Source organism: Topomyia yanbarensis, chromosome 3 (assembly GCF_030247195.1).
Source record: "Topomyia yanbarensis strain Yona2022 chromosome 3, ASM3024719v1, whole genome shotgun sequence".
Lineage (NCBI taxonomy): Eukaryota > Metazoa > Arthropoda > Insecta > Diptera > Culicidae > Topomyia > Topomyia yanbarensis.
In genome coordinates this window covers 352,734,748-352,762,240 of record NC_080672.1, presented here as the reverse complement: position 1 = coordinate 352,762,240, position 27,493 = coordinate 352,734,748, and the positions used below count along the sequence as shown (strand labels likewise).

Genomic DNA, 27,493 nt, shown 5'->3' with positions numbered 1-27,493 from the left:
TGTACAAAGCAATCCACTGCGTGATTGGGATGATCTGGGTGAAAGGAGAAATGCCTTCGTATCAGTTGGATGGCCTAATACGCTCTTACTTCAAGAAGGGTCTAAAACTCGAGTGTAATGCAAGCATCATAACGATCCTCAATGTGACCTACAAAGTGCTCTATCGTGTTATGTACATATGGCAGACTTCGCCCGATCTCTGTCCAAAGCGACAGACCAGGTGATTTACCCTGCGACAAATTTTGGTTAAAATTCGGGAGTACAACTTGAAGACTCACCGTCTGTTTGTTGATTTCAAGGCGGTGTACAATTCGGTGAAGCGAAACGAACTGTGACAGATTATGCTTGGATATAGATTCCCCAAAAAAAGTTAAGTCAAATCGTCAAATCAGCCGGAGCAACATCCGGCTCGTTTGCTACGATAGAAGATGTGTTACGTTAGACGCGATATGAAGATCTGACATGTTTCTTAGATTCGGGGACGACCATCGTCAGAAATCTCACATGCTTCTCGGCTTCGCGGACGACGACGACATCATTGACATTAGGCCGAATGGACAACAGGGCCGAATGGACAACAAGGCCGAATGGACAGTAAGGCCGAATGGACAGTAAGGCTGAATGGACAGTAAGACCGAATGGACAGTAAGGCCGAATGGACAGTAAGGCCAAATGGACAGTAAGGCCGAATGGACAGTAAGGCCAAACGGACAGTAGGCCGAATGGACATTAAGCCGAATCGTAACGAAGCCTATTAGCCGTGAAACAAAGAGAGAACCAAATAGAGTAGTCGAAACTGAACACAAGATTTAAAACAATGGTTCGTTTTAAATGTAGGGTGAATTTACAAACTCTGACAAGACAATGCACTTGGGTGTCCGGCCATTAGATCGAAGGCCGTTTGGTCGAAGGTCACCGGGTCGAAGGACATTCGCTTGAATGAACATTAGTCCATATGGACATTAGGCCGAATAGACATTAGGACGAATGGACAGTAGGCCGAATGGACCTTAGGTGAAATGAACAGTAGGCCGAATAGACAGTAGGCCGAATGGAGAGTAGGCCGAATGGACAGTAGGCCGGTTGGACAGTAAGGCCGAATGGATAGTAAGGCCGAATGGACAGTAAGGCCGAATGGACAGTAAGGCCGAATGGACAGTAAGGCCGAATGGACAGTAAGGCCGAATGGACAGTAAGGCCGAATGGACAGTAAGGCCGAATGGACAGTAAGGCCGAATGGACAGTAAGGCCGAATGGACAGTAAGGCCGAATGGACAGTAAGGCCGAATGGACAGTAAGGCCGAATGGACAGTAAGGCCGAATGGACAGTAAGGCCGAATGGACAGTAAGCCGAATCGTAACTAAGCCTATTAGCCTTGAAACAAAGAGAGAACCAAATAGAGTAGTCGAAACTGAACACAAGATTTAAAACAGTGGTTCGTTTTAAATGTAGGGTGAATTTACAAACTCTGACAAGACAATGTACTTGGGTGTCCGGCCATTAGATCGAAGGCCGTTTGGTCGAAGGTCACCGGGTCGAAGGACATTTGCTTGAATGGACAGTAAGGCCGAATGGACAGTAAGGCCGAATGGACAGTAAGGCCGAATGGACAGTAAGGCCGAATGGACAGTAAGGCCGAATGGACAGTAAGGCCGAATGGACAGTAAGGCCGAATGGACAGTAAGCCGAATCGTAACTAAGCCTATTAGCCTTGAAACAAAGAGAGAACCAAATAGAGTAGTCGAAACTGAACACAAGATTTAAAACAACGGTTCGTTGTAAATGTAGGGTGAATTTTTGCGATTTTTTGAATTTTAAAACTAGATGTTAAGCATACTTTCGTCATCGTTTTCGCTGCATAAGGGCCGTTCATAAACCACGTAACTCATGGGGGACAGGGGACTCTAGCAAAAGTCTACGTTTGTCAAAGATGGGGAAGAGTGGGGTCTATTTGCAAGTCTACGTAGACTTTAATATTTTGGTATTCTCGTATTACTAATTATAAATGGGATTAAAAAATAGTTGTGTTCAACATTTTAGTCGATGTAGCTAGATGTATTCATGCAGACAGTTCGAAGCTAGTGCACTATTGAGGGAACTACATTTTAGACGACTAGCTCATGATAAAAATGAGGAAGTGAGCAAATAATTGTGCAGCAAGCAAAGCAAATAATGACCGAAATTGCCCGAAAGCTCAGCAGAATAAGCTTCGATTTCTGTTCGCCCTCACTGTTAAACATTCGGATTCTTGGCCTTCGAACTAATGCCCATTCGGCCTAATGTACATTCTGCCGACTGTCTATTCAGCCTAACGTCCATTCGGCCTATTTTCCATTCGGCCTAATGTTCATGTCGAATTAAGTTCGGCCTAATGTCCCAGCATCAAGCATATGGTAGCTTGTTCCGAACGGTATTGGTTCTAAGGTGGAAAGGCGTGTTGCCGATGCGAACGGGACTTTTTATGGTTAGCGTAGTCAACTAAAATTCGCAAGCCTACAGACGCACAAAAAACTTGTTCAATCGAAATCGCTGAAACTCCCTGTTATTCTGCACGGCTAAAAAAGCCCGGTAGACTACTGTGCGCTAGACAAATAGCGCGAATGCCGGAAGAGTGACCAGCTAATGTTATGTTCAGCAGAGAACCTGGAAGAGATCGTCGATTTCGGGGCAGACCCTGCACTCGCTAGCTGTGTGTTATCGAGAAATGATACGTGTGCGTTAGGCGTGCAAGGAAACCCGCATAGTTCATTCGAAATTTCATTTTATCCTTCAGAATTGCTAAGAGTTCACAAATGTAATTCTTTTGAACTTGGATTTTTAACTTGGAGGTTTTGGAAACGATTTATTGTTCCATGATGACAATCCATCAATGAATATTATTTTAAGCGATAATCTCTTAAAATGATGTCACAATTTCGTAGTGAGCTCTGATTTACAAATTTTAGAATGACGCCCTTCAACAATAATAAATATATTTTATTTGGCAAGCAATTTGTAGTAGCCAACCAATTAACTTCATTTACCTAGCCTTAATTAAAAAGTTCAGCAGTTTTTCGAAATTAGATTATCGTTTTTATGAGAGAATTATTCTCCTCAGTCCAATTTAGCGAGTAGATGACACACAAAATTCAACAAAATGATAATCAAAATTTTATCACCTACAACGAAGCTAAAAGTCAAAATTATCAACCTGTCTGTCCAGATGAGTCACCATTGCACCGAACCGCTTACAGACAGCGGCTCCAAGCCGTCGATCAGCTTCCAGCGTTAACATCAGGAATCATTAATCACAAATCAGCGTCTTTTGGAGCGTTCGGAACGCCCCCAATAAAATGGGTTATGTTCAACAGAAAGAGAATAACGTCATCATTCTTCACGCACTCGAACGATCTTTCATGCGAAAAAAATCGACTATCACTAGTTCACGTCACGCTTCATCATAAATCAAGGGCTCATACAATGAAGCGTCCTGCATTAAAAACGTCAAATTTAATTATTTGAAGTACCTTACAGGTGGCATTATTTGCACCAAAACTGGACGGTGAGAAAATTGACACCGAACTGTTCCCAAAAAAAGCAAAACGTTGGCCACCTTAGCGTGAGCTAATTCATAATCTCGCAGCCAAAAATTGCCACCTTCCTTCCAACAAAATAGTGCACTGAGCGGCCAGTCCCGCTGGCCACAATTTTTTTTTCGGTCCGATTCCGCGTTCGACCGCGTCATGGATGCATATAATTTCGCTGGCAATGGTTTTATAATAAACACGTTTTACCCACCGGCGTTACGTGCGTCGAACATGGCCGCGGTAATTCGAGCATCGAAAGGGGGTAAAGCTTCTGCCGTGTGGACTGTACGATGGGATGGGAATCGGATTGCAACAGGTTCGCGTCTGATAGCTACTATAGCAAAAGTCATTGAATCGGATCGCCATACAGCAGACGTTCAATCGCGACCAACCGACCAACCGACCGGCTCACGGGTTGTAAATATGGATCGAGATCTGACGTGATCGCACTTCAGTAGCCGCGGTCGCGCTACATTTCACGCAAAAACTGCAACCGTGCACAAATCGCGAAATTGTCCATGTATAATCGCACCTACCTCGTCGCGAAGAGACTCTGACCTAGATGTCAGATCACGACGACTGCGCGCAAGAAGAAGAAGAGTCAAATCGCGCGCAAAAAAAAAACAAAATAAAACTACATGGAAATCCATAAAATATTGCTACTGGTTTTGCCTTCGCGCAGAAAATTGCACTTTTGAGCCGTCGTCGTCGTCGCCGAGGCAGCAATTTTGTGCCTTTGCTTTTCCGCTCATGCTCCGAGTTCGGTCAGAATGTCGTGTCGAGTTTAAAATATTTAAAATTCATCATCATATTTTCTTCGCCACGACCGACGACGACGCAAACCCCGGCCACTGAACCCGCGGCACCACACATACACGCACAAGCGCGAGCGTGCATCTGTGTAACATAACCTCAACGTTGGATCCTCTCCATTCTGGCACTGACAGATACACCGCAATTTTGACAGCTATCGCCCAGGACAAAAGGATGGATTGAATTTCTGTCTTGCTGGAGCACTTTTCTGCCGGCCGTTGCTCGTCGTGGTTAGAGCGGCAGAAAACCTTCCGGACACGAACTCCGTGGGTTTCGATTCATAATTATGGGGTTGAGCCAAGAAGCCCAGTCGAGTTGACAGTGCGGCTGGCTGGCAATGACGATCAATCGGCAGAAGAAAAAAAAACAACAACATGGTAATGATGGTTTGCGTACAGTCAGTCAGTGTAGCAATAACCGGGTGTATCGAATGGCCCGGTTTGACACGTGATGATGCGGATCCGATCACCGACGCGCTATAGCAAAACGTCAAACGTGCGTGCTGCGGAAAGGTTAAATATGACGGGCGACTGACTGTACCAGCAGCGGTGCAGGCCGTGCAGGCGATTCCGCGGTTCCTACCGCAGATGGTGATGAGAATCGTGACGTCAACATTGGACAACCGATCCATCAGTTTATGTGATGGATTGCACCCGTTAACCTGCCGGGTCGAAGTTTGGCTACAATGTAATGTTTTTGTTGACACTCACCTGAAGGGGAAAGCGGTGACATCGATGGAGATGGAGTGGACGTTGTGACTATCTGAAATAGAAAAAAACAGACTGACATTAGCATAGGATGCTAAGATGAACGCATGTTGATGCTAGAATTTATTTAGGTTGACAGATTTCTAATTGGTGTTAATGATGGAGCAGAAATCGCCTGAGTGTTTGCTTTTTCCGAAACATCTGCATTGATATGCAGGTAGGTAGTTTCTTTTGAGACATCATTTTTAATATATTGTCAAACACTCAATTTGAAAATTGAACAGAAAACGGTGACAGTGGCGTCCGTTGTGAAAAATTGAAATATAATTTGAAAGAAATAAGTGCTTTTGTTTTAGATATGACCGTTGGTAAGTTGCTGGTTTTGATTTGTTATGAAGTATAAGGAAATGAAAACGAGCATTTTCCAGCAGACCTCCAGCCGTCAGGGCACGTTCAACGCACGGACCCCACCGCAAATTTGAATGTCAATGTCAAGCAAAATTCGATCTGCCGCGAGTTGAGATGAAACTGTACTGAGTCCGTGGCCACCATTCTGCTACCACCAGCTGCGCAGAACTTAATTTGTTTACTCTCGTCGTTGGCTCTCATTGTCTTTTTTTTTCTTTCTCTGGCTGATGGTAGGAGGTATGCCCCTGCACACGAGTTGCCCCCAGCTGCTGCTGCAACGGTTTGATTTATGACTTTTGAGTCATCTTCTCCGACCGCCCACTCTCTCTTTCTTTCTTCGTCTCTCTTTTCCCCTCTCGGTCTCATTCGAAGGGACACAGATCCGAAATTTGTTTAAACGGCAACAAATGATGATTAAGTTATTTTCTGCCTTTCCGTTTTCGATCTCTCTGGCTTGTTTTCACAGAGAACAATGGCTATTGTGGAGCGGTCGAGTATCGGAAATTATCACAAATTAATTAAGACTAATTTACTGTCGCTGTTCGCAGGGGAACTAGGATCTGACGGGAATGCAAATCAATCACTTTTAGGGTGCTGCGAACTGCAAGGTGCAGTCGTCGAGATTTGCGCTAAAGTGAGCCGTGTCGTTTGTCTTTTCTAGCCGCCAAAGTCCGGCGCCTTCGACGACAGTTATTTTAACTGATGCCATTAATTTCCATTAAAACGGTGATGAGCGGTTGGGTCTCGTGAAAGTAGCTTTGTGAAGGATTGAAACAAAGATGACAAATTCAGACCGGGGTGTATTTTTGGTTAAATTGTTTGCAAAATCGCGCAAATATTTCCGAATCTATTTATAAACAGCCTACTGGGATTGGCTTTCGTATGTGGACCTTTCGCAGGGCTAACTCAGCTATTTGACATTTCGTTTACTGGGGGCTACTGAGGCAGCCGGGGCGTAACGCTTGTGAGTAATGCTTGCATTTTTGAACACGTGCCAACACTGGCGGTTGATGGGTGAGATGGCGCTAACGATATATTTGGTCTCGTGGTGATGAATGGAAGATTGGAAAAAGAAAAACCAAAACTAATTAGGTTTTTCAGCAGATCGTCATCGCCATTCATCGACACTTGCATGATGAAAAGTTCTTCTGGCACATCATTGGAAAGCCATTAATGGATGAAGCGCTACGGTTGGGCCATTTCGCTACCCGGCGGCTTTCACCTATCGTCTTGCTATCTGAAGCGGCCGAGTGTTTAATTTAAAATTTATTACAAGCAACTTTTCAATTGTTTTTTTTAAAGCTTTCGGCCTCCCCGAAACTACTTGAGACCGTCAGAAAACCTTTCGCTTAACTATCGAGAGGCTGGCCGTTTTGGAAAACATTCAAACACGGCTATGGTCGAGAACTCCTCCTCTTTCAATTTTTGGCGGCTGGCGGTGCTTCTCCTCGGAACAATCATGATGATGAAATTCCAACTTCGGTAAACGGGGTTGAAACAAAGAAATGCGAGAGGGCAGAACGTCGTCTTCTTCTCGGCCGCCGCCGTCGTCGTCGCTGCTTTCAATCTCGAAGCAATCAACTCCAAAGCACGAACTCCACAGATTTTCAGAGCTTTCAAAATATTTGCTTTTTGTTCCATCGGTGGCGACGACGGCCGCCCAAGTCCGGCGGACGAGATGATCGAAACTATCCCGCTCTCTCCCTCTCTTTCTCGTTCCCCCCTCACTTTCCGGGACAACGAAAGCGGAGAACAAATTAACTCCCGAGTCCCGAAAACTACCTCATAAATTCATAAGATTCGTGCAACACGATTTTTCACGTGATGTCGGGTTTTAGATTTCAGAAGTTCTCGTTTTTCAGCCAGAGTCTAGCTCTAACCACGGCCAGCCGCCGCCGTCGCGAAGCGCAGAGAAGGCGGAGAGAACGAACAAAATTAAATCGATTTTAAACTCTTCTCTCGTGATGGGCCGTTAGGTGTAGACCCAGTTCCATGCATTCGGAGCGGTGCGGGATGGGGTTATACACCGACAGGGGAGAAGGGGGGGGGGGAGGAACTTGGGGAGATTTGTTCCCGAAAATAAAAACTGCCACGACTGCCGATGCGGCTGCTTGTGGTGCGCTGGTGATGGTTCGAAAGCGTATGCAGATTGAGCAGGTTCCAACGACCTGACAGTGGAGCCAAGAACTGGTCAGACAAACAGTCTGATTTGAATAAATTAATTAGAGATTTTAGCTTTCGATAAGCGGCTTGGTGCTGGCGGTTGCTACTGCTGCTGCTGCTGCGTAGTTCCCGAGCTGTTGAACGGGCGTGGGTTGAAGAGTGAAGGGAAGAGTTCCGAGGCACGATTTTGATTATATTGGATTTTGTTTTCGGTAGGCAAAAGATTACGCCTTACACTACAAAGTAGGCTGGTTCGAATTTACAGGCCCCTAGCGTCGTTGCAGTGTTCTGTCAATTGACAGTCATTTTTTGGATTTCACAGAGAGAGAAAAATAAAATTGAAATAGTGTTGGAAAGAAAAGTAACAAGTTCGAGAAGATTCCTGCGGTATGCCACGGAAGCCGAAACAAGGGTGTGCCGCTGCACGCATACAGCTAATGGTCAGATTGTTATCAGAATACCCGGGAGGAGCTTCCACGAAAGCGATGATAATGACGATGATTACATCGCCCCATCGGATCTAATGATCATAATTCAAAACAAGCTGGGAGAGTCGCACCTTTGCTACGCGCAGTGCTGACGTCATAATTGTTTTCATTTTTGACGTTTATATTTACCCACGGAGAGAAGAGAACCCGCAGACAAACGATAGCGTGCAATTTATTACTCCCCCCCTGGCGGTAGTCATCTGATACTGGATGGTGGTGTGCCGAACCCTGTAAGGAAAGTCGATCAATTGAATTGAATTGAATTGAGAGATAAGCCGCTGCTATTGTAGCCGTCAAAATAGTGGTAGCAAAGAATGGAGAAGAAACCGTCCCGAAAGGAAATAGTCTAGTAGCAGCTCGTCCAGCCGTTAACCTTCCTGGCCTTCCGTTCGGACTGCTTCGGGCTGGGCTCTTTGCTCCTGCGACTACGCCAAGAGAGGCGAGAGCATGATTATGCATAATATCGACCAAAGGAACGGAAAGCAACTGCCAGCAATTGAAGCATACCACGTAATTTTCTGCTGTACCCCCGCGGGACATACTCCCGTGACAGAAGCGAGAATAATACAATCGGAATAGATATATTAAAATCAGTCCGAAAATTTGTACTCGATTGAAGTCGGTTACGTAAAGCGAAAGCCATCTTGGCGGCGGCGCGAGACGGGTCGCCGCCTCGACGTCAAAGACTTTCAATAACCTCAAAAAATAGCTCAGCACCCTCGCACAAAAGCTATAATCCGCCGGCGAGCGATTGTGGAACGAAACTGACCTCATTTTCGGTCGGCAAACCGCGCGAGCAGCACAGACAACCAGCAGCAACAATGAAATGGCACAAAAATGCCGAAAGGCTTTGGCTTTGCAGCCTTCGCCTGGCCGCCGCCGTGCCGCTCCAAAAAAGGGAAAATTCTCTTCTGCCTGTCATTATTTGCCGTCTTGCGCCTCGTCCCTCCGTCTGTCTGTCCCAGCGAGAAGGGGTGTTCCGATTAGATCGCGGAGCTCAGAGTCCACGGTACCGCAACGAAACGAATCGGAATAAACCTCCGAGCTGGCTGGCGGGGTCCGATAAAAACAGACGAAATAGTGTTTTTTTTTTCTTCTTTCGGATTCGGGTGCGCGTCTGTGTTCATGTTTTATCCTTGCGTTTTGGGCGTTTTATCAGGGCAGGATCAGAGCTTCGATGCCGTCAGCGAAGTAGGTTCAGTGTTTAGCGATAGCGATCGGCTAGTGTAACCCTCTACTCGGGTAGTCATGATCCAAGCCCAAAGTCGGCTAATTCGAGCGGACCAGCCAATCGATTCATTGGAAAGGATATGGCGTGTAGCTGGCGAGAGACCGGAATTGTCTTAATTTTTCCCTACTATGGTGATCGTTATCTGTAATCCCTTCGGGGCATACGGGCCAGCCGGTTGCTATTAAGTCAAATGACAGCCGCTCCCCGGTTTCTTAGAACTGTCACCAGCTGTTGCGTGGCTCGGCTCGGCTCGGCTCAGCTCCTTGGGCGGCTTCGAAACACAAGCACCAGAGCACAATCACTCTAATAACGTTTTAATGACCTCATTAAGATTGCCGACCGCTGCTGCACGAGCTCGTCGATCGATGGCGGTAGTAGTAGTAGTGCCAGTGGTGTGTCTTTTCGAAGAAAACCTCTGGCTGCATAAGAAAGCCATCATTCCGAGCGTTGCTTGCGGAACGCATCGTTTCTCGAGAATTTGACGGATGAACAGCAACGGTAGCAGTAAAACAAGTGAGCCGCTTGTTCGACAAGTGTGTCTGGGTGTGTATCTGTTGCAGATTTCCTAGAAATATGCTGCAATCGCAACCGACCGATCGGTCCGTCTTGGGCTTCCCTTGAGGGGTTCGGTCGGGTACTGCAAAAAATAAAAAAAGCCAAGCGAGTGCGATAGACGGATGTGGGATTCCGTACCGATTCTGGGAAGCAACTGTATCGTGTGATAATTTCAAGATGCGTCGATGCCGAGATGATCCGCCAAAGGACCGAGCGGGAAGTGACCAATTGACTTGTCGGGCGGCTCATCGTGTAAGAGGCAATGTGTGCGTTCGATTCAAAATGTACGCTTGTGAGTGACAAGATTCTCAGTAATCGATCTCTTCTGAGAACTACGGTCATTGGCAGTGATTATTGCGATTTGATGTGTTTTATTTCCCGTCAAAATTTGTTGACCCCATGAATTTATTTTTTCTCAAATTAAAAACGAAGGAAACGTCGAAAGCACTGCTACAAACAATCCTACATCACATCGGTTTTTTAGCATTGGAGATGTGCGTTTGTGGGTGAATTGACAAAATTTAACTATGGTTTTCCGTCCACAACTCAACAAAAACCGGTTTACGATTCAAACCAAACCTTTAATATGTCTTACTACTCTTAAGCAACAGGTTTCAGGACAGCTTTGCTAAAAAATTTGCTTATGAGATAGTTGTTCTCCTAGAGTTGCTTTTCTAGCACGGACATCAACATTGATAAGAGGAAAATAGTCGGTCATTTTAAAATCCAAATCGTGCGTGTATATGAGTGCTAAGTGATTGTGTATTTCGTTTTTGAATTGTCAAAACTTCTTGCTTGTTTTTAGTGTTATTTTATGAGGTCAAGTGTGTTATAAATATGGAAATAAAACTTTAAAAGAAATCAAGGCTGAATGAAGATACAAATGAACGAAAATATAGGAATAGAATTAATAAAGAAAAGTAGCTTCAGTAAAGCAGCTTTTCTAGCATGGACATCAACATCAATAAGGGAATCTTTTTTTTTTCGAAATCCTACTTGTACATAAGTGCGCGAGTGAGTGATTATGTATTTGGTTGTGGAAAAATTATGTATAAACCATGATTTTAGATTTTTTTTGTAAGACACCAACAGTGGTAGTGAGGTGCTAGTTCAAAGTTTTTTACTGTTATTTCTGTGGTTCAGTGAATTATGTAATGGAAATAAAATTTAAAAAGAAAGCCAAGGCAAAAATCCCAATAGAATCAACGAGGAAACGGCGGCAAAAATCAAATCAGGAACATATAAATAGAACTTGTAAAAAAAGTTCACATGAATGTATAACAAATGACCTCCAACCACATCAGATCCAGCAGATGCAAACTCTTTATTCTCATCAAAGTGACCTGCTGTGTAACTTTTCAGATCCTTGCACATTCTAAACAGTCATGGAAAAAATCTTCCCCGACACTTAACAATCGACTACCCTCCACCCTCTCGGTGATTGGCAGTGAAATATAAGTGGTTAGTGATTCTGCATTTGGTTGTGGATCGGGTTCCACAAAATACACAAAACAAAAACATTTGAAAACTATATCTCGCGCTGTTATTTGTTATAATTTTCTGTTATTTTAACCAGATTTATTACACAGTTAACTGCGAAAATCGCATTCTGTTACAATCTAGTTATTGCGTTCTGATCGAGAATCGTTGAATTCGAATCAAAATTGAAGGCTTCCTTCCGGGGCTTCAACGTTGACAGTAAAGAGGTAGTTTAAAGTATCTTGCTTGCAGTTTTTAATATTATTTAGGGGGTCGATAGTAATATGGAATAAAGAAATAGAACTTTAAAAGAAATCGAACAGGAGTGCACAGAAATACGGAAACACAGCTTACAAAAGAAAAGGGCGCGAAAAAATCTATTTCAAACAAGTAAGACATCTTTTTCAGAATTTTACTTTTAAGTGAAGTTGTTTCAGTTCCGGGGCTTTTCTAGCAAAAAAAAGTATTTCAAAAAGTATTTCGATATCATGCTGTCATATCAGTGCGTGAGGTAGTGATTGTGTATTTGGTTACGGAAACGATTTGTCTAAAACATGCTTTTTCATGGTTAAATATTCTAGGTGGTGAAGTGAACTATTAAAGATGGAAATAAAATTTTAAAAGAAACCAATGCGATAAAAATATAGACAGCAATATAGAAATATAACTTACAAAAAAAGTTCCTTTATATCTTACATTTAAAATTACACAAAATTAAGTGTTCCACATTGATGACTTTGCTCGAAATTTTCGGGTCTCCGCGTTTTCGATTAGCTAAGAATTAGTTTCTGCAGTTTATCTATAAATATCATACATACTTCGGAATTGAATGAAAATTGGTTAAAATTTCTCCATTTGATGTGTTAATTCTGCTAAATTTATTGATAATTTCTGGAATCGCTGAAGGCAAGGGTAGAATAGTCTAAACTTTCTTACGAGTACTTTTGGCTAAACTTTTCTGTAATCAGATTTTCAGAAAGGTTGGATTTCACATACAGTTGTGGTTGACTCGAAGTAGTTTAAAATGATTAGCCATTCTAGAGGATCTGCGGAAAATTTGGGCAGCCATTTGCTCACACTATGACGGGCAGTAAGCGGTTGTATGCTGATTACACCAGATATGGACCACGGGGATGATTAAAAGATACTTAAAGTCTTACTAGGAAACCTTAACTTTCAATTAGAACCTAACAAATCCACAACCAAAATCACAATCACTAAACACTCATATATCAGCAAAATTTTGAATTTAAAAAATAAGGGATAATTGTTCGCTTTTTCATTCTGAAGTCTATTCAATGTTCAATATGTTTTACTGATTCAAAGAGTTCCTCGGTGCTGTTGGAGTTTGATTGACTGTCGCTCATTTCATATCAATTCTAGTCGACGATCTTGTAGATTCCTGAAAATCAATTAACGTTACTAGATATGTTTGAAGGCAACGAACGGAGCATCTATTCAGTAGGCTTTATATAAGGACTAAAATACTGAGGAGACAATTTTTAGGAGCTTTGACCTGGTTGGTGAATTGCTAATTCTGGTGACTATTATTAGATTTGAATTACTACTACAAAAAACCGTTATAACATTGGATTTGCACAAGCGATTAAAAGGACGATGCTTTCACAATCTCCAACTTTTAAACTTTTCTACATTTTTTGGCCGTAACATCCAGCCATACACAAAAAGTAGGTGACCACAGTTCTGCTATACTAACTCCGAACTCGTTCCTTACATCTCCCGCAATTTCTGCCTTTTCCTTAGCACTATCAAAGTTTTCACTTTGCGCAAGGCTCTAGGTTCATATATAAGTGAATTATCCTGAAAAGACCTAGCTGATGGTAAGATGGTTGTCAAACAAGTTCGTCTTCGAAGGCACCGACTTCCTGTTTGAAAATCATGCACATTGCACTAAGTCGGACCATATCTGATCTTCTTTCAGATCCACTAAATATTCTAAAGATTTCGATAATATCCTACCAAAAGCAAGTAAACAACATTACTGGCGACTAGCATTTTATAAAAGACCACCGCGTCTACATACCCGCCTACAACGTTGAGATTGACGGTGTGCTCAACGATTCGAGTTTATCTGGCGAAGACCTACTGAAGCACGGGGTTTACTGTTTCAAGGGCCCCTTGCTTCTATGAGCAAAGACTATGAATGGTAACAGCGCAGATAATCTTTAAGATGACTTTAAGAGCCTACATGATCTGTTACCATACCCGGCGTACAGCTACGGCCCGAAGAATCTGAAACGTTCCCTTAAAAGACGCTCTAAATACATTTTTTTCTGAAAGCTAAAGAGAGCTACATCATTAATCACGACAAAATATTATGCTCCCTAGGCTAAAGAAGAGTGCGACTCTGACATTTTCTTGTTCGTCCAACTGTTACTGCACTTAAAAACCATAGGCAGATGAGACTTTTTCTCTGGAGAACCCGCCAGACTTCAGGAAGCGCTGATACAAAGCCTAAACAAACAACCTCTGACCTCAGAAATCCGAGAGCTTCTAACGCTTCCAGGAACACCAAAAATATCTAGCCATTCTTTGTAAGACAGTTCACCATAGCTGGAGACTCCGACAGTAGGGATACTGCCGAGGAAGCTATTAATGGCGTGATCGATGTTCACAAGGTAAGATTTGATATTTGGAATTGACAATCAAACTCCAACCTAATTTTAAAACGTGTCGGGGAAGAGACTACTGAGGCAGTCTTAACTTTTTCTATCGGGAAAACGACAGGGGCTGAGCGCGTTCTGGAGATTATATGATTATCAAATGAGCACGTTTTCGTACCCTACAGGAACAAGAAGACGAGGCGCACAGCGAGAACGGTGGATCGACCAGATAGAGGACGACCTGCGGACCCTTCGAAGACTACGAGGCTGGCGAAAAGCAAAAGACAACAAGGCTCTAGCCTGAACGGTTAGGTTGAAAGTTTTCTCAGATAAGCTCAGAATGGTGATATCCTGCCTAAAGTAAACAAATGGCATTACTGGCGACAAGTATTTGATGAAGGACTATCGCTTTACATACCTGCCTACAAAGTTGAGATCGACGGTGTGGTCACCGGCTCGAGTTTGTTTTGCGCTGCCTCAAGGACCCCTTGCTCCAAAAACCGAAAATTTTGCCATCTGAAAACTTGCACTGGACCGGACAAAATTAGGTGCCCCTTCAAATTCGAATCGGGTGACTGGTGGTGGTGAGACTACATTGCCTAACTACGTCTTGTACGACAAGATGCATCAATATGTTCGGCTGCTTTCTCCGTGTGCCATGCACTGCACTAAATACAAGCAAATTGTAGCAATGATAGCTGGTGTGTCAAGCGCGCAGAGGATCATTAGAATGAGTCTATTAGTGTGCATCTGGAAAATTTGATGCGTTTCCTTTAAAGACGTCCTATGCACAGTTTTGAAGAAATAGTCTTGCCATTAAGTTAGTGTCGGATCCTGATGAGAGGAACTCAAAACGCCTCTCCTGTAACTAATTTAACAAATCATAATGCTTGCTGGGCTCAAGATGAGTAAGACTCTGACGACATCTGTTGCTGCTCCCAAAAACTACAGACAAATTCTTTGCAATGGCTAATATTGTTCCCTTAAGGGGCCACCAAATAAAACAACTCGTGGAAGTGCTGACACGAAGCCGAAGCGCATAGCATCTTAAAGGGTGTTCAAAAATTGATCAACTTCAATTTTATGCTTCTTTTTATCGTGAATCGTGCGTAGACGTGGACGACATGGCTGCGGCATTTTGTGATGTAATTGTCCAATGTCTTAGATCAAATGTTCGACCTTGCAAACTTCCGGTTTTTTACTATTTGGAACACATTTGTGCTTACCCCTCTTCATACAGTACTTAAAAGTGGGAATGCAATGCTGGTCAGCGAAGAGTTCGCGGTCGGAGTAGCCCTGAGATGAAACGCGACATCCGAAACGGATAAAATCCCCGTACACGAAATGACATCTCGCAGGACGAATTGAAAATTGATGCGGTATTTAATCAACCAGATCTGGAAGTGTTGGATTCAGCCATACGTTTCTACGACGGACAGGAGAATCAATTGGTTATTAGGAATTAAACCATTGAATGTTGACGATCTGGTTGCCGTGGTCGATGAATTCCCGTGGAATGGATGACTACGCGGACGTGTAATCAAAACATATATTACAACCTAAATGTTAGGGAATTATCCCATCGGTCGGGTCTACAACTTAGACCTTGATACTAGAACCGGTATCACTCCTTCTGGAAAGTACGATAGCACAGAATTCATAGAAGTTTAGCCTAATCTAATAGTAAATTGTAAAATAGTGAACTTCAGCCTGTTTCATTAAGCTAGAATGTGTGAGAAATTAGTTTAAAGGCACCATAATTTATTACCGCTAAACAAACTCATAAAAAACTTATTGTAAGTTTAAATTGTTCACCTCAAATTTACATTGCCGTACAAAATTGAATTCTAGTTTGAGTTACGCAAATATGGAGTACATATTACATATTTACATAATCATCAGGAAAACGGTAGAAAAATTACATAAAGGTACGTAAAAATCTAGTTAAAGCAAGCAAAACATATTTGCTAGAAATGTGCTTATAAGGAAAGTAGTTTTTGCAGAGGACCTTTCCTAGCACGGACATCAACATTATTAAGGGAAATCATTCTGGTATATAAGTACGTGAGCGAGTGATCGTTTATTTAGTTGTGAAACTGTTGAGTCTGAAATATGGTTTAAGGTTTCCTACCGGGACATCAACATTGACGGTAAAGTGTTAGGTCAAACTATTTTTGCGGTTTTCATTTTTAAATATTTTAGGTGGTTGAGTGAACTATAAATGATACAAATAGACTTTTAAAAGAAATCAAGGCATATATCCACAAAACAATGAATAAGGAAACGGCTGGTATGATACGAGCAGAAATATAGAAATAGAACTTGTAAAGAAAAGTATGTTAAACCTACAACAAATAATTTCCAACAGTTCAGAGTTTTGATGATGTCTTTATTATTGTTCTGATGGAGCAGTTTAACTTGAAAATAGCATGAAAACTGAGAAGGATGGCATCAAAATGCCAAGAAGAATTGCATCAGAAGCTAATCTAGGCATTCCCGGGAATGTCTACGAAGGTGCCGCAAAATTTCCTAGATGAACGTCACTTCCCTGGCATATAGAAGATACGGAAGTTAGTACTGCTGCTAAAGTTTTGAGTTTTTTGCTCAGAGTTGTGTTCTAGTCTAAGAAACAAACAGGTGACAGAAATGAGTCAGAATCACGTCAGTCCCGTAATGGTCTATGTTGGGTCTAAGGGATGAATAACGGTGTACTTGTGCCTGGGCAGACTAGAGAGGCGTTTAGGCTAATGACAGTGCGAGTCACGGTATCCTAGTAACAATTGAGGTTTTATGATAGTTTTATAGCCACTCATAAAACTTAGATTGCACTTGTAGCGTGCTATAAAACTTTAATTGTTAGCGTACAAAACCATCTTATCAGAGGTAGTATGCATTACCGTTGGAATGTTCCTACACGCTACAAGCAGATGGCAAGTGGCAGTAGGATTAGGCGGAAAATGGTAGATGAAAACGCACTTGTAACGATTCTCTCTAACTGACACATTTTTATCTGATCATGGTTGCTAAAACAGTACGTTCAGATACGCTTTCTCATTCTTCTGTCTTTGGTCCTTGACTGTCGTAGATTAGCGGAAGCGCGAAACAATTTGCCTTTGCTTAGCTTGGAGAAAATCATCGCTAAAATGTGTCGAGACGAGGACACATGAAATATCGTTAGCAATGCAGTTATCCTAATGCTGACGAAGCTCAGGTGAATTAGCATTACGAACAGCGAGATTTAGTAACACCAACTAACAGTAAAATAAGACAGAACAATATTAAGCCGATCAACAAAACTTTGTGAAAGTGGATGTAAATGTATGTGAGTTAGTCAGGTGAAAAAATAGACCACGTCCGATCTCTCTGTCGTAGTAAGATGAATTTGCCATCGGGAGCTATCCGAGTAGGCTGCGATAAAGTTAGGACCTCAATGATTCAACGTACGCAGTTGTGGTTAACCTCGGACGTTTAACTGCTAATTCTAGGAAAGCTGTGAGTTAAACGGTGTAATAAATAAAGTACGCCGTGATGAGCTACAAAGGGAAGTGAAGGGAGAGGACACAACAGTGGCAATCGATTTGAGGAGACAATCTACCGCCGAATAAATACAGTAACCAAGTTTAGATAGGACAACGTGGTAGCAAGGCAACACTTCTAAGTTGGAGTAGATACTCTGCGAGGGTGGCGTACAGGAATGTGAGTAACGTTTTCTCCTACAATTTTCTATCAAAAGACCCTCACTCTATACCTCTCTCACTACACATTCGGGCCAAAAGTCTGGTGGCCATGGCGCTCAAAACATCTTTGCTTAAAGCTTTGTAATGTGCTCGATAGTATTTGGACCGAATTTTTTCTAGCACGGACATCAAAATCAATAAGGGAAGAGATGTTTAGTTGTTAAAATCTAATTGATGCTGGTATGTGTGTAGTATTTCTATATGTGGGTGAAAAAAGTGTTTAAAAATAATTGGCGTGATATCCACAATGATAGTTTACAGTGATTTTAGTGTACAATATTTTAGGTGAACTGTGAAATATAGAAAGAAAATTTAATTTTTAAGAAGTTTAAAGTGGAAAGCTAAAAATAATCAACGCCGAAACGGTAGGTTAAACATGAACAGAAATGATTACATAGAACTTGCAAAGAAAACTACACTTAAACCACGATTACAACTACAAAAGAACATAGTCACTACTTTTGGTGATATTAAAGATGATCGAGTGAACTTTAAAATATAGAAATAAAATTTAAAAAGAAATCAATCCGGAAAGTCAACCATCAGCTGAGAAACGGTACTAAAGTATGAACAGGAACATAGAAATAGAACTTGCAAAGAAAAAAATGTTCGAATCATTAACAACGGATTCCAACAAACCCGATGATCAGCTTCAGCCGACCCAATATGAAAAATCATAATCCCTAACATTGGTGATCAACTGCTTAGCATCCTGGATCTTAGAACATACCAAACAGCCGTGTGAAAAATCTTTCCCGACCATAAATCATCGCTTTAAACAAGCTGTTCTCGCTACTGGCAGGATTTGCGAGTCGTATCATCCGCGCGGTAAAGACAATTTAGGACGTTTCTGAGCAAAAACTTACTCATGGCGACACAAAACGGATTTAATACTATTTATTGCACTCAAAATATGCGATATCACGAATAATATCACAAACATATTGACTGGACCGGTTTACGTTGTGTACTACTGATGAGCGATCGACAGTTGATGAGACTTGCCGATACTTGGTAGAGCCCGAAGCCGACGGTAAGTAGTCAATTGTTGCAAGCAATCCATACGAAATCCGATGATTTTTTTTCTAATTAATATCTAAAAGAATTCCATTTTTTGTTAAAAGCATTATTGCAACAGCGCCGTCCCGCACCGCTTTGATAGAGTTTGAATTTTGCAACAGCAGGTGGATATACCAAGATTTTACTGTATTTTCCGCCTAGTGAGATGTCTAGCAACCCAAATCGATTTGTGAGGCAAACCATTATATTGCTTGCAGTTGCTTACGAAAAGAAACGCACATGAATGGAAACATTCACGTTCGTTTCTTTTCGTAAGCAACTGCAAGCAATATATCATTGCCAAAAAAATTTTTATGAGTTAAGTACTTTCAAAATATATGGTTTCCTAGCACGGACATCAAAATCAACAAAAGAAAAAATATTCATTCATAAAAATCAAAATTGTTATCGTGTATAAATGACTACATTTGGTTGTAGAAACGTTATGCCCCAAAAAATGTGGTTTTCTCACGAGACATCAACATGCATGGTGAAGTGTTAGTTCAATGTGTTTCTCTTGATATTTTTAGTGATAGTGATAGTCTAGTGAACTTTAAATATGGAAATAAAATTTAAAAAGAAACCAATTCGGAGACAAATAATCAGTTACTGAAGTGACAGGTAACAGTATGAACATCGACATAGAAATGGAACAAAGAAATGACGTTTTTATCAACAACAACAAATGAACTTCAGCAACACCAAGGAGTACGCATCATCTCTAACCAACTCAACCCGGAAAAAAATCGTCTTTAAATCAATGTGACCAGCTGCGTAGCTTCCTAGATCCTGGAACTCACACCGGCCCCGAGTCGTGGGAAAAATCTACCCCGACACTCGAGTCGATCGGCATAAATTAGCCAGCCGGCGAAAAAATTGAGAATTCTTTTCTGTTCGATATCAAGAGCAAATTCCTCTACACTAAATCCAACTCGTAGAGACTTTCCTTCTCGCGCACAGAAACAGGGATGCAGGGATTACTCCCCAGCCTGTTTTGTGAGAACCAAGCTCTCATTTGAATAACAAACTGCCGATGCTTCGATCGACACGGGAACAGCAAAGCTCGAGTAAATCGCTCAACACACGGCAGCAGAATGGGAAATAATAAGAGCACTTTTGACAGATCGTGGTTAGGGTTCGCGAGTGTGTACACATTTTAAAATATGTTAAGCAGATTCCTGTCGACCGACGCTCCGGAATAGCGATGGATCGGATCGGATCGGACCGGTCCCGGGGAGGGGGCGACCTGTACGGTCGGTATGTGTGCTGAATTGTAAATACACTATTTGGTGCCTTCATTTGAATATATTTCTGGGTGTTTTCCACGTGAAAAAAAGTTCGGGGTTAGGGACCCCTGGCGGGACGGTGAGAGGTTCCCATCGAAAGCGACCTAAAAGGTGCATAAATAAAAATCAAATAGATAAAGATGAATGGTACCAGCAGAAGCGACGGCAGCAAACATACATGGTAGTGTCAGCCCGACATACGAGAGAGAGGGGAAAGGTGAAATGCATTCGCGTCGGAATACAAAAAGCTAAACTGAAAATCTACCGTAAACTAAATCTATTGTGATGTAAATCGGCGAAATTTAATTCATTCTTTAGCGCAATGCGATGCATCTACGGGCCGACCTTTTCCGGATGGCCCCGGTTTGGGAAAAAAATGTGCCGCCTAGACGAAGCAAAGGGGGCATAGGAATTTTGACACGTTGCAGCGCGAGTAGAAGTTGTAACTGTCACGGATCCGGGTCGTCGCGGTTGGACAATCCTGATAGGGTCGGAAGCAGGACACTGGACAGTCGGGCGGCACACTTCGAAGCCGATCAGAATTTATTTATTCCACCAACCGACTTTGGGCCTACTTTGTGCTATTTTTGCTCCACGACAACAAGAAAGGAGGAGCACCGTCGAAGACATAATTTATGCATCCGATAATCGTGTCCAACTCTTATGCGGCCGTAGCGGCACCATAGTCGTCGGTCGGTGTTGGCTTACGAGTTCTTTCATCCTCCTCCTCCTCCTCTTGCGGAAGGCTATTGCTAGCTGTCGCCTCCGCACGGCGGAACAGAAGGCTAGAATACCGTGGCCGAGGACCCAAAGCAACGACCATCACGGCAGGCGAAAGAGCGTGGCTGTCGCATTTATTATATTGTTTTGATCATTTACATGCTGCGGGGCTTTACCTCCGGTTCCCCGATCGCCGAATACCGACTTCTCATATTTTATAGTTCAGGCAGGGAAAGATTTTGCCTCGCTGATAAGATTGGACTGGACAAGTCGGCAAATGCTACCGTCCAATCTGACATCCGGTGACACATAAAAAGCTGTGTCGTACCACCGCCACCGACGGGTACAGTTTGACAGATGAGCTTGTTTACCAGTTTAGTATAAACACGTTGGACCGACCGACAGCAGTAACCATTTTGGCAATTTGAAGTGTTTTTCCTTTAAGAAAACGTTGAAACCCGCAGGACAAGAAGCAATAAATCCAATTATTCTCAAAAATGCGCTTCCATCTGACTGCATACATATGTTATTCCCAGCCGGGCCACAGCTATCATTATCCTGGTGTATTAATATTTTTTCGGCAATTGAAGAGGAGTCAACCCGTCAGATCGCATGAAGAGGAAAAACCGAACCGACCGGAGGGATTAGGGGCAAATAATAGCATTTTGTGAGCTTTCGACTGTTCCGCACCTCTTCCCGGGGTGGTTCGGTTAAAGAATGGCTCACGTGAGCCGCTCCCTATACCGTTCCCTAGCCCTGCATGCTTTCGAAATGCCTAAACAAAAGGTGTGTTATGCCTTCCCAGACCGGGGGTAGGAAAAAAAAAAAAGTAAAAGGGGAAAACTTGCTGCTGCTGCTGCTGCTTTACTACGACTTCGAAGGTTAAGAGTAGATAAATCTAAATAATAGGTTGTTTGCTCCGATACATCTAGAGCTGCTTGAGCGCCTGTTGCCCTTTAGGCTTTTACGGGTGAGTCAGGCCGCGAAAATTCCACCGCATAGAATGACTTGGCTGCTGCCAAGCTACTCCGGTCTGAACGAAATCCAATTCAATAAATAATAATCAGACCGAATAGTGTATGGGGGGGGCGGCGGTGGAGCTGGCGGCCGCGAAGGGAACTCACTCCCAACTACTCCGCCAGACGCGAGAGCAGAGTGAATCAACAGAAATAACATCTGCATATTATGCGTTTTTTTTTGCTGCCGCTGCTGTTGCAAGTTTCCTTCCGAAATCCCTCCAGGGCCTCTTTGGTGGAACCATTTCTCGCCCCGCCGCCGATGCCAGCAATTGGCGCAACTGCCAGCTAGAGCAATCGGCAAGAGACGAGCAAAAACTGCACACGCCAGACCACACAGCCGTGAATAGTGCTTTTAAAGCCATTATCTCTTCCTCGGCGGTGGCGGCGGTGGCAGCGGCCGTGTTTCAACGCGGGTTCACCTCCTCCGGCCAGAGTGGAGCACATTTTCTAATGATTATATTACGGGAAATTCGAAAAGTGTTGAAAAATTAGAGCTCGAATTACGCTCTCTCGCGATCGTACGCGTTGAGATAGAAACTTCTTCACCCGGCTGCCGGCTTTTTCGCGCTGGCCGGGAACGGTCGGAAAATAATGATTGCGTCCGATCTGGCCGTTGTAGCTAGTGGGTTTGGATTGAAACATATGCCTTCTTATATTCGTGTCAGTAAAAAGTTCAGTGACGTGGATCAAATCGTACGGTAGTTCCCTAACAAAGACATCAACATTACAGTACCCGTTTACGACTGATTTAAATTTACCTGTTACAAGTCAAGTGATAGTGATAAATTGAAATAAATTTGAAAGAATCAATAATTTTCAGCAGTTCTCTGACAAAGACATCAACATTACTGTAGCCGGATGCGTCTGATTTCTATTTAAGTGTTTCAAGTGTAGAGTGTAGTGATAAAATCAAAAGTAAATGCGGGAAGAGAACTGTTCTAAGTGCAAAGTGTAGTGACAGTACAAAATTGAAATAAATTTGAAAGAACCAATAATTTTCAGCAGTTTTCTAACAAAGACATCAACATTGCAGTGGCCGGATTCGACTGATTTCTATTCAACTGTTCTTATGTAGTGCAGTGTAGTGATGAATTGAAATAAATTTGAAAGAACCGACCAATTTCAGCAGCTCTAACAATTGTCGGATACGAATGATTTTCATGAACCCATTTCAAGTGCAAAGCGAGGTGACGGTAATAAATTGAAATAAATGGGGAAGAAATAATAATTTCCAGTACTTTCCTAACGAAGACATCAACATTATAGTGGTCAGACACGATTGATCCCCATTTATTTGTTCTAAGTGTAAAGTGTTGTAATAAATTGAAATAAAACTGGAATAATCGACAAATTACAGTTGTGTTCTAGCTAAGACGTCAAAGTTACAGTAGCCGGACATAAGAGTTTATCTGTTTAGTGTAAAATTTAGTGTTAAATTGAAAGAAATTTGAAAGAATCGACAAGTTACAGCCATTCACAAACAAAGACATCAACATCAGTAGCCGGATATGACTGATTTTTCTTCAACTGTTTTAAGTGTAAGGCGAAGTGATAAAATAAAAAAATGAAAACTGACCATTTTAAGTAGTTCAAAGTGTAGTTACAGTAACAAATTGAAATAATTTGAAAGAAGTAATAATTTCCAGTAGTTCTCTAACAAAGACATCAACGTTACAGTAAGCGGATACGACTAATGTTCATTTACCATTTTTAAGTACTAAGTGTAGTGATAGTGATAAATTGAAATAAATTTGAAAGAACCAGTAATTTCCACCAGTTCTCTAGCAAAGACATCAACATTATAATAGCCGGATACAACTGATTTCTTTTCAATTATTCTAAGTGTAAAGTGTGGTGGTGAAAAGAAAAAAAATGAAACAACCGCAATTTGCAGCAGCTCTAACAAAGGTCGATTACGAGTGATTTCCATTGACCTATTTTAAGTGCGAAGTGTAGTGACAGTAATAAATTGAAATAAATTTGAAAGAACCAATTTCCAGTAGTGCCCTAACAAATACATCTACATTCCAGTAGCCGAATAAATTTTCTTTTATTTTTTTTAGTGTGAAATTGAGTGATAGTGGTAAATTGAAATTAATTTGAAAGAATACAAGTTCCAGCCATTCATAAGCAAATAACTACACCAAAGTATCCGGATACGACTCATTCTGATTTAACTGTTCTAAGTGTAAAGTGTAGTGATAAAACGAAAAAAAAATGGAAGCTGACAATTTTTAGAAGTTCTCTCGCAAAGGCCGGAAACGAATGATTTCCATGCACCTATTTTAAGTGTAATGAGTAATGACAGTAACAAAATGAAATGAATTTTAAGCAAGCAATAATTTTCACCAGTTCTCTAGCAAAGACATCAGTTTTGCAGTAACCGGATTTAAGTTGTTTTCTGTTACCCTTTTTGGTGTGAAATTGAGTGAAATAAATTTGGAAGCGGTAGCCAGATACGACTGATTTTTATTGAACTAAGCGTAAAGTGTAGTTATCAAATGAAAAAAATAATGAAACACGAAATTTTCAGTGGTGCTCTAGCAAAGACCAGGTGCGAATGATTTCCACGGACCTATTTCAAGTGCAAAGTATAGTGACAGTAATAAATTGAAATAAGTTTGAAGGAACCAATAATTTCAAGTAGTTCTCTTACAAACACATCAATATTACAGTAGTCGGATACGACCGATTTCCATTGGTCTATTTCAAGTGCAAAGTGTAGTGATAGTGAGAAATAAATTTGGACGAACCGGTAATTTCTAGCAAAGAAATCAAAATTACAGTAACTGGATGTGACTGGTATCCATGGACCTGTTTTAAGTGCAAAGTGTGGTGACAGTAACAAATTGAAATTAATTTTCCAATATTAATTTAAAATTTTTCAGTTATTCTCTAACGAAGACGTCAACATAACAGTAGCCGAATAAGACTGATTACCATTTATTTTAAGTGCAAAGTGCAGTGATTGTGATATCTTGAACTGAATTTAAAAGAAAGGACAAATCAGAAGTTCCCTAACAAAGACATCAACATTACAGTAACTGGATATGACTGATTTCCAATGGTTTATTTTAAGTGCAGTGTAGTGATAGTGATGAATTGAAATAAATTTGAAAGAATCGACAAGTTCCGGCCATTCTCTAACAAAGACATCAACATTACAGTACTTGGATATCACTGATTTCTATTTACTGTTCTAAGTGTAAAATGTGGTGATAAAATGAAGTAAATTTGAAGAAACCAACCATTTTCAGCAGTACTCTGACGAAGCCCGGTTATTCATGATTTTTATGGACATATTTTAAGTGCAAAGTGCAGTGACAGTGAAAAATTGAAATAAATTTGAAAGAACCAAAAACTCAATATTTCCCAAGTGCAAAGTGCAGTGACAGTGAAAAATTGAAATAAATTTGAAAGAAACAAAAACTCAATATTTTCTCTGAAAAAGATAGCAACATTACAGTGGATGGATACGACTAATTTTCATTGATCTATCTCCAGTGTAAAAGCTAGTAAAAGTGATAAATTGAAATCTAGTAAAAGTGATAAATTGAAATAAATTTGAAAGAAACTACAATTTTCAATAGTGAAGTGTTTCTAAAGTAGAGAAATTTCATTACGGATGTTTAGTTGGCGATATAAAACTTTCCTAACACCTACTAGATTGCTTTTAGAATGAAGCAAGCAAAATCGCCGTACGATTAATAGGTTCAGTGAAAGAAAAAAGTTTCCAACCTCTAACATCGTAGACTCAGTATTAAAAAAAATTAGTGAACCGCTCGAAACTTATGTCAAACAGTTGGAATCCGTCGAACAAGGTCAATTGTTTCCAAACCACAACCGCATCCCACGTGCCACTCGCAAGACCACCAGTCTAGCACGGAACGGATCGAGACATTGCGTCGCTTTTCTTTTTTTTTTCAAATTCTAAAACTACAACCGCAGATGCGCCTAAACCGCAGCAACAATCAGGCAAAAAAACACCACGAGAAAGCGCACAAGCATACGACTACACACTCTCTCTCTCGCGCGCCTAGTAGTGTCGACCCGAGAGGGTAAATATCGGGCCTGGCTCGGGAAGGAAAAGAAGCAGCAAAAAAACTTCGAGCAAATAAACATCGAAGCCTTTATTTGTTTATTAATTTACGTCTCGAGAGATGGGCGAGAGACACAGACACGGCCAAGCCGGGCCGGGAGAAGCGTAAGTGACAGCATGACTCTTTGAGTTTTTGAGTGCTGGGGCTCGTTCTAAACCGCGCGTTGGTCGTTATGTACGCGATCGGTTGATGCAAGCGCGGGCCGGGAAAGGAAAATATTTACCTTTCAAATTTTGAACCGCTCGTCGCTCTCGGAACAGGTCTTACGGTGTGTGTGATCGCACGAAAGCGCACGCCTGTCTCTTTCCGTCCAACTTCTCTAGGGCGGCAGCAGGAGAGCGTTATTGCGTTAGAAATATTCTTGCTCAAGCGTGAAACTTGCTTGCTTTTGACAGTACATCCCGCCATAGTTAGTCGACTAAAGAGAAGCCTAAAGTGTGCGCTAAATCGGCAGTTTCGTTCGACGGCCCGTTTATCATACTATCGGTATTCAATTCACGCGGGACACTTTGGACAGTACTGCTGCTGCTGCTGGTGGTGCTGGTACTGTTCAGCCGTTTCAAATTAGCACTTCTGTGGATGGGGCTACTTGCTATGCACGGGCCGTCCCCGTGGGACGTGGCTGTCAAAAGCGACAAAAATTGATTCTCCGGAAAGAAGCAGCGCGACTCGCGCTTCCTTCAAAGCTGGCCGTGTCAGAAAAAGGAACGAAGCTGGCGCACGAATGTCGGGAATGACAAAATATGAATAATAAAAATATTTTCTTTCTATTAAACTGTCAACCCGACCGAGAGAGAGAGAGAGAGAGAGAGAGAGAGAATGGCTTGGATGGGGTAAAGAACAACAGAGTGTAGGGTTTGTTGGGGGAGAGAGGGATCCACGGGGAAAGAAGACATAAATCATTAATTTTCAATGCGTTTTATGGCGGGAGAAGGCGCGTTGACCCTTTTCGAAGATCCCCAAGCAGGCAGCGCGCCAACGCCGATGAAAGTGTGAAGGATTGTTGCTAATTTGCATAAAACAGGCCTCAGCTACAGTTGTCAGGTGGAAAAGAAGCAAAGAGCTGACTGTCGAAACCGGCTCCGATGGGAAGGTGAAAAATGCCTATCTAATTAATTTATTTAACTTTTTTTGCTAGTTCTCTTATTTCGCCAATCCTGAATAGGTAGTGAAAAATAAGCGACGGTTGCTTCTTCGTTTTTCATTTGTTTGATAGACACGTTGTTTGTTAGACAGCGGGACGTTCAGTTCAACTCTGCTTGAGTTTCAGGAACATCCGTGGTTGTCTGTCACTGTTACTCGGTGGAATTCGTCGGGGAATTCCACTTACCTATATACCTAAGATCACCTCATAAAACGATATGCTAGTTGATCAGATTTTGAAACACTGCCAAAAACCGTGTTTGTGTAATTATATTTTCTAACAGGGACATCAGCGTGAACATGCCCGCCCCGCAAAGAGACGATCGGACATAATTAGCAGTGTCGTTACAGCAGTGCCAAGTGATGCGAAAAATTGAAACAGATTTGAAAGAAA

At 42.0% G+C, this 27,493-nt stretch overlaps 1 long non-coding RNA gene across 1 annotated transcript in view; it reads right to left on the bottom strand.

Moving 5' to 3' along the window:
- Positions 1-1,682: 1,682 nt before the first annotated feature.
- Positions 1,683-27,493, bottom strand: part of LOC131691012 (uncharacterized) — a 73,260-nt gene continuing 47,449 nt past the window's right edge. Inside the window, exon 3 of the long non-coding RNA XR_009305672.1 lies at positions 1,683-5,142. This is a non-coding gene — a long non-coding RNA (uncharacterized LOC131691012). The remainder of the gene's footprint in view (positions 5,143-27,493) is intronic.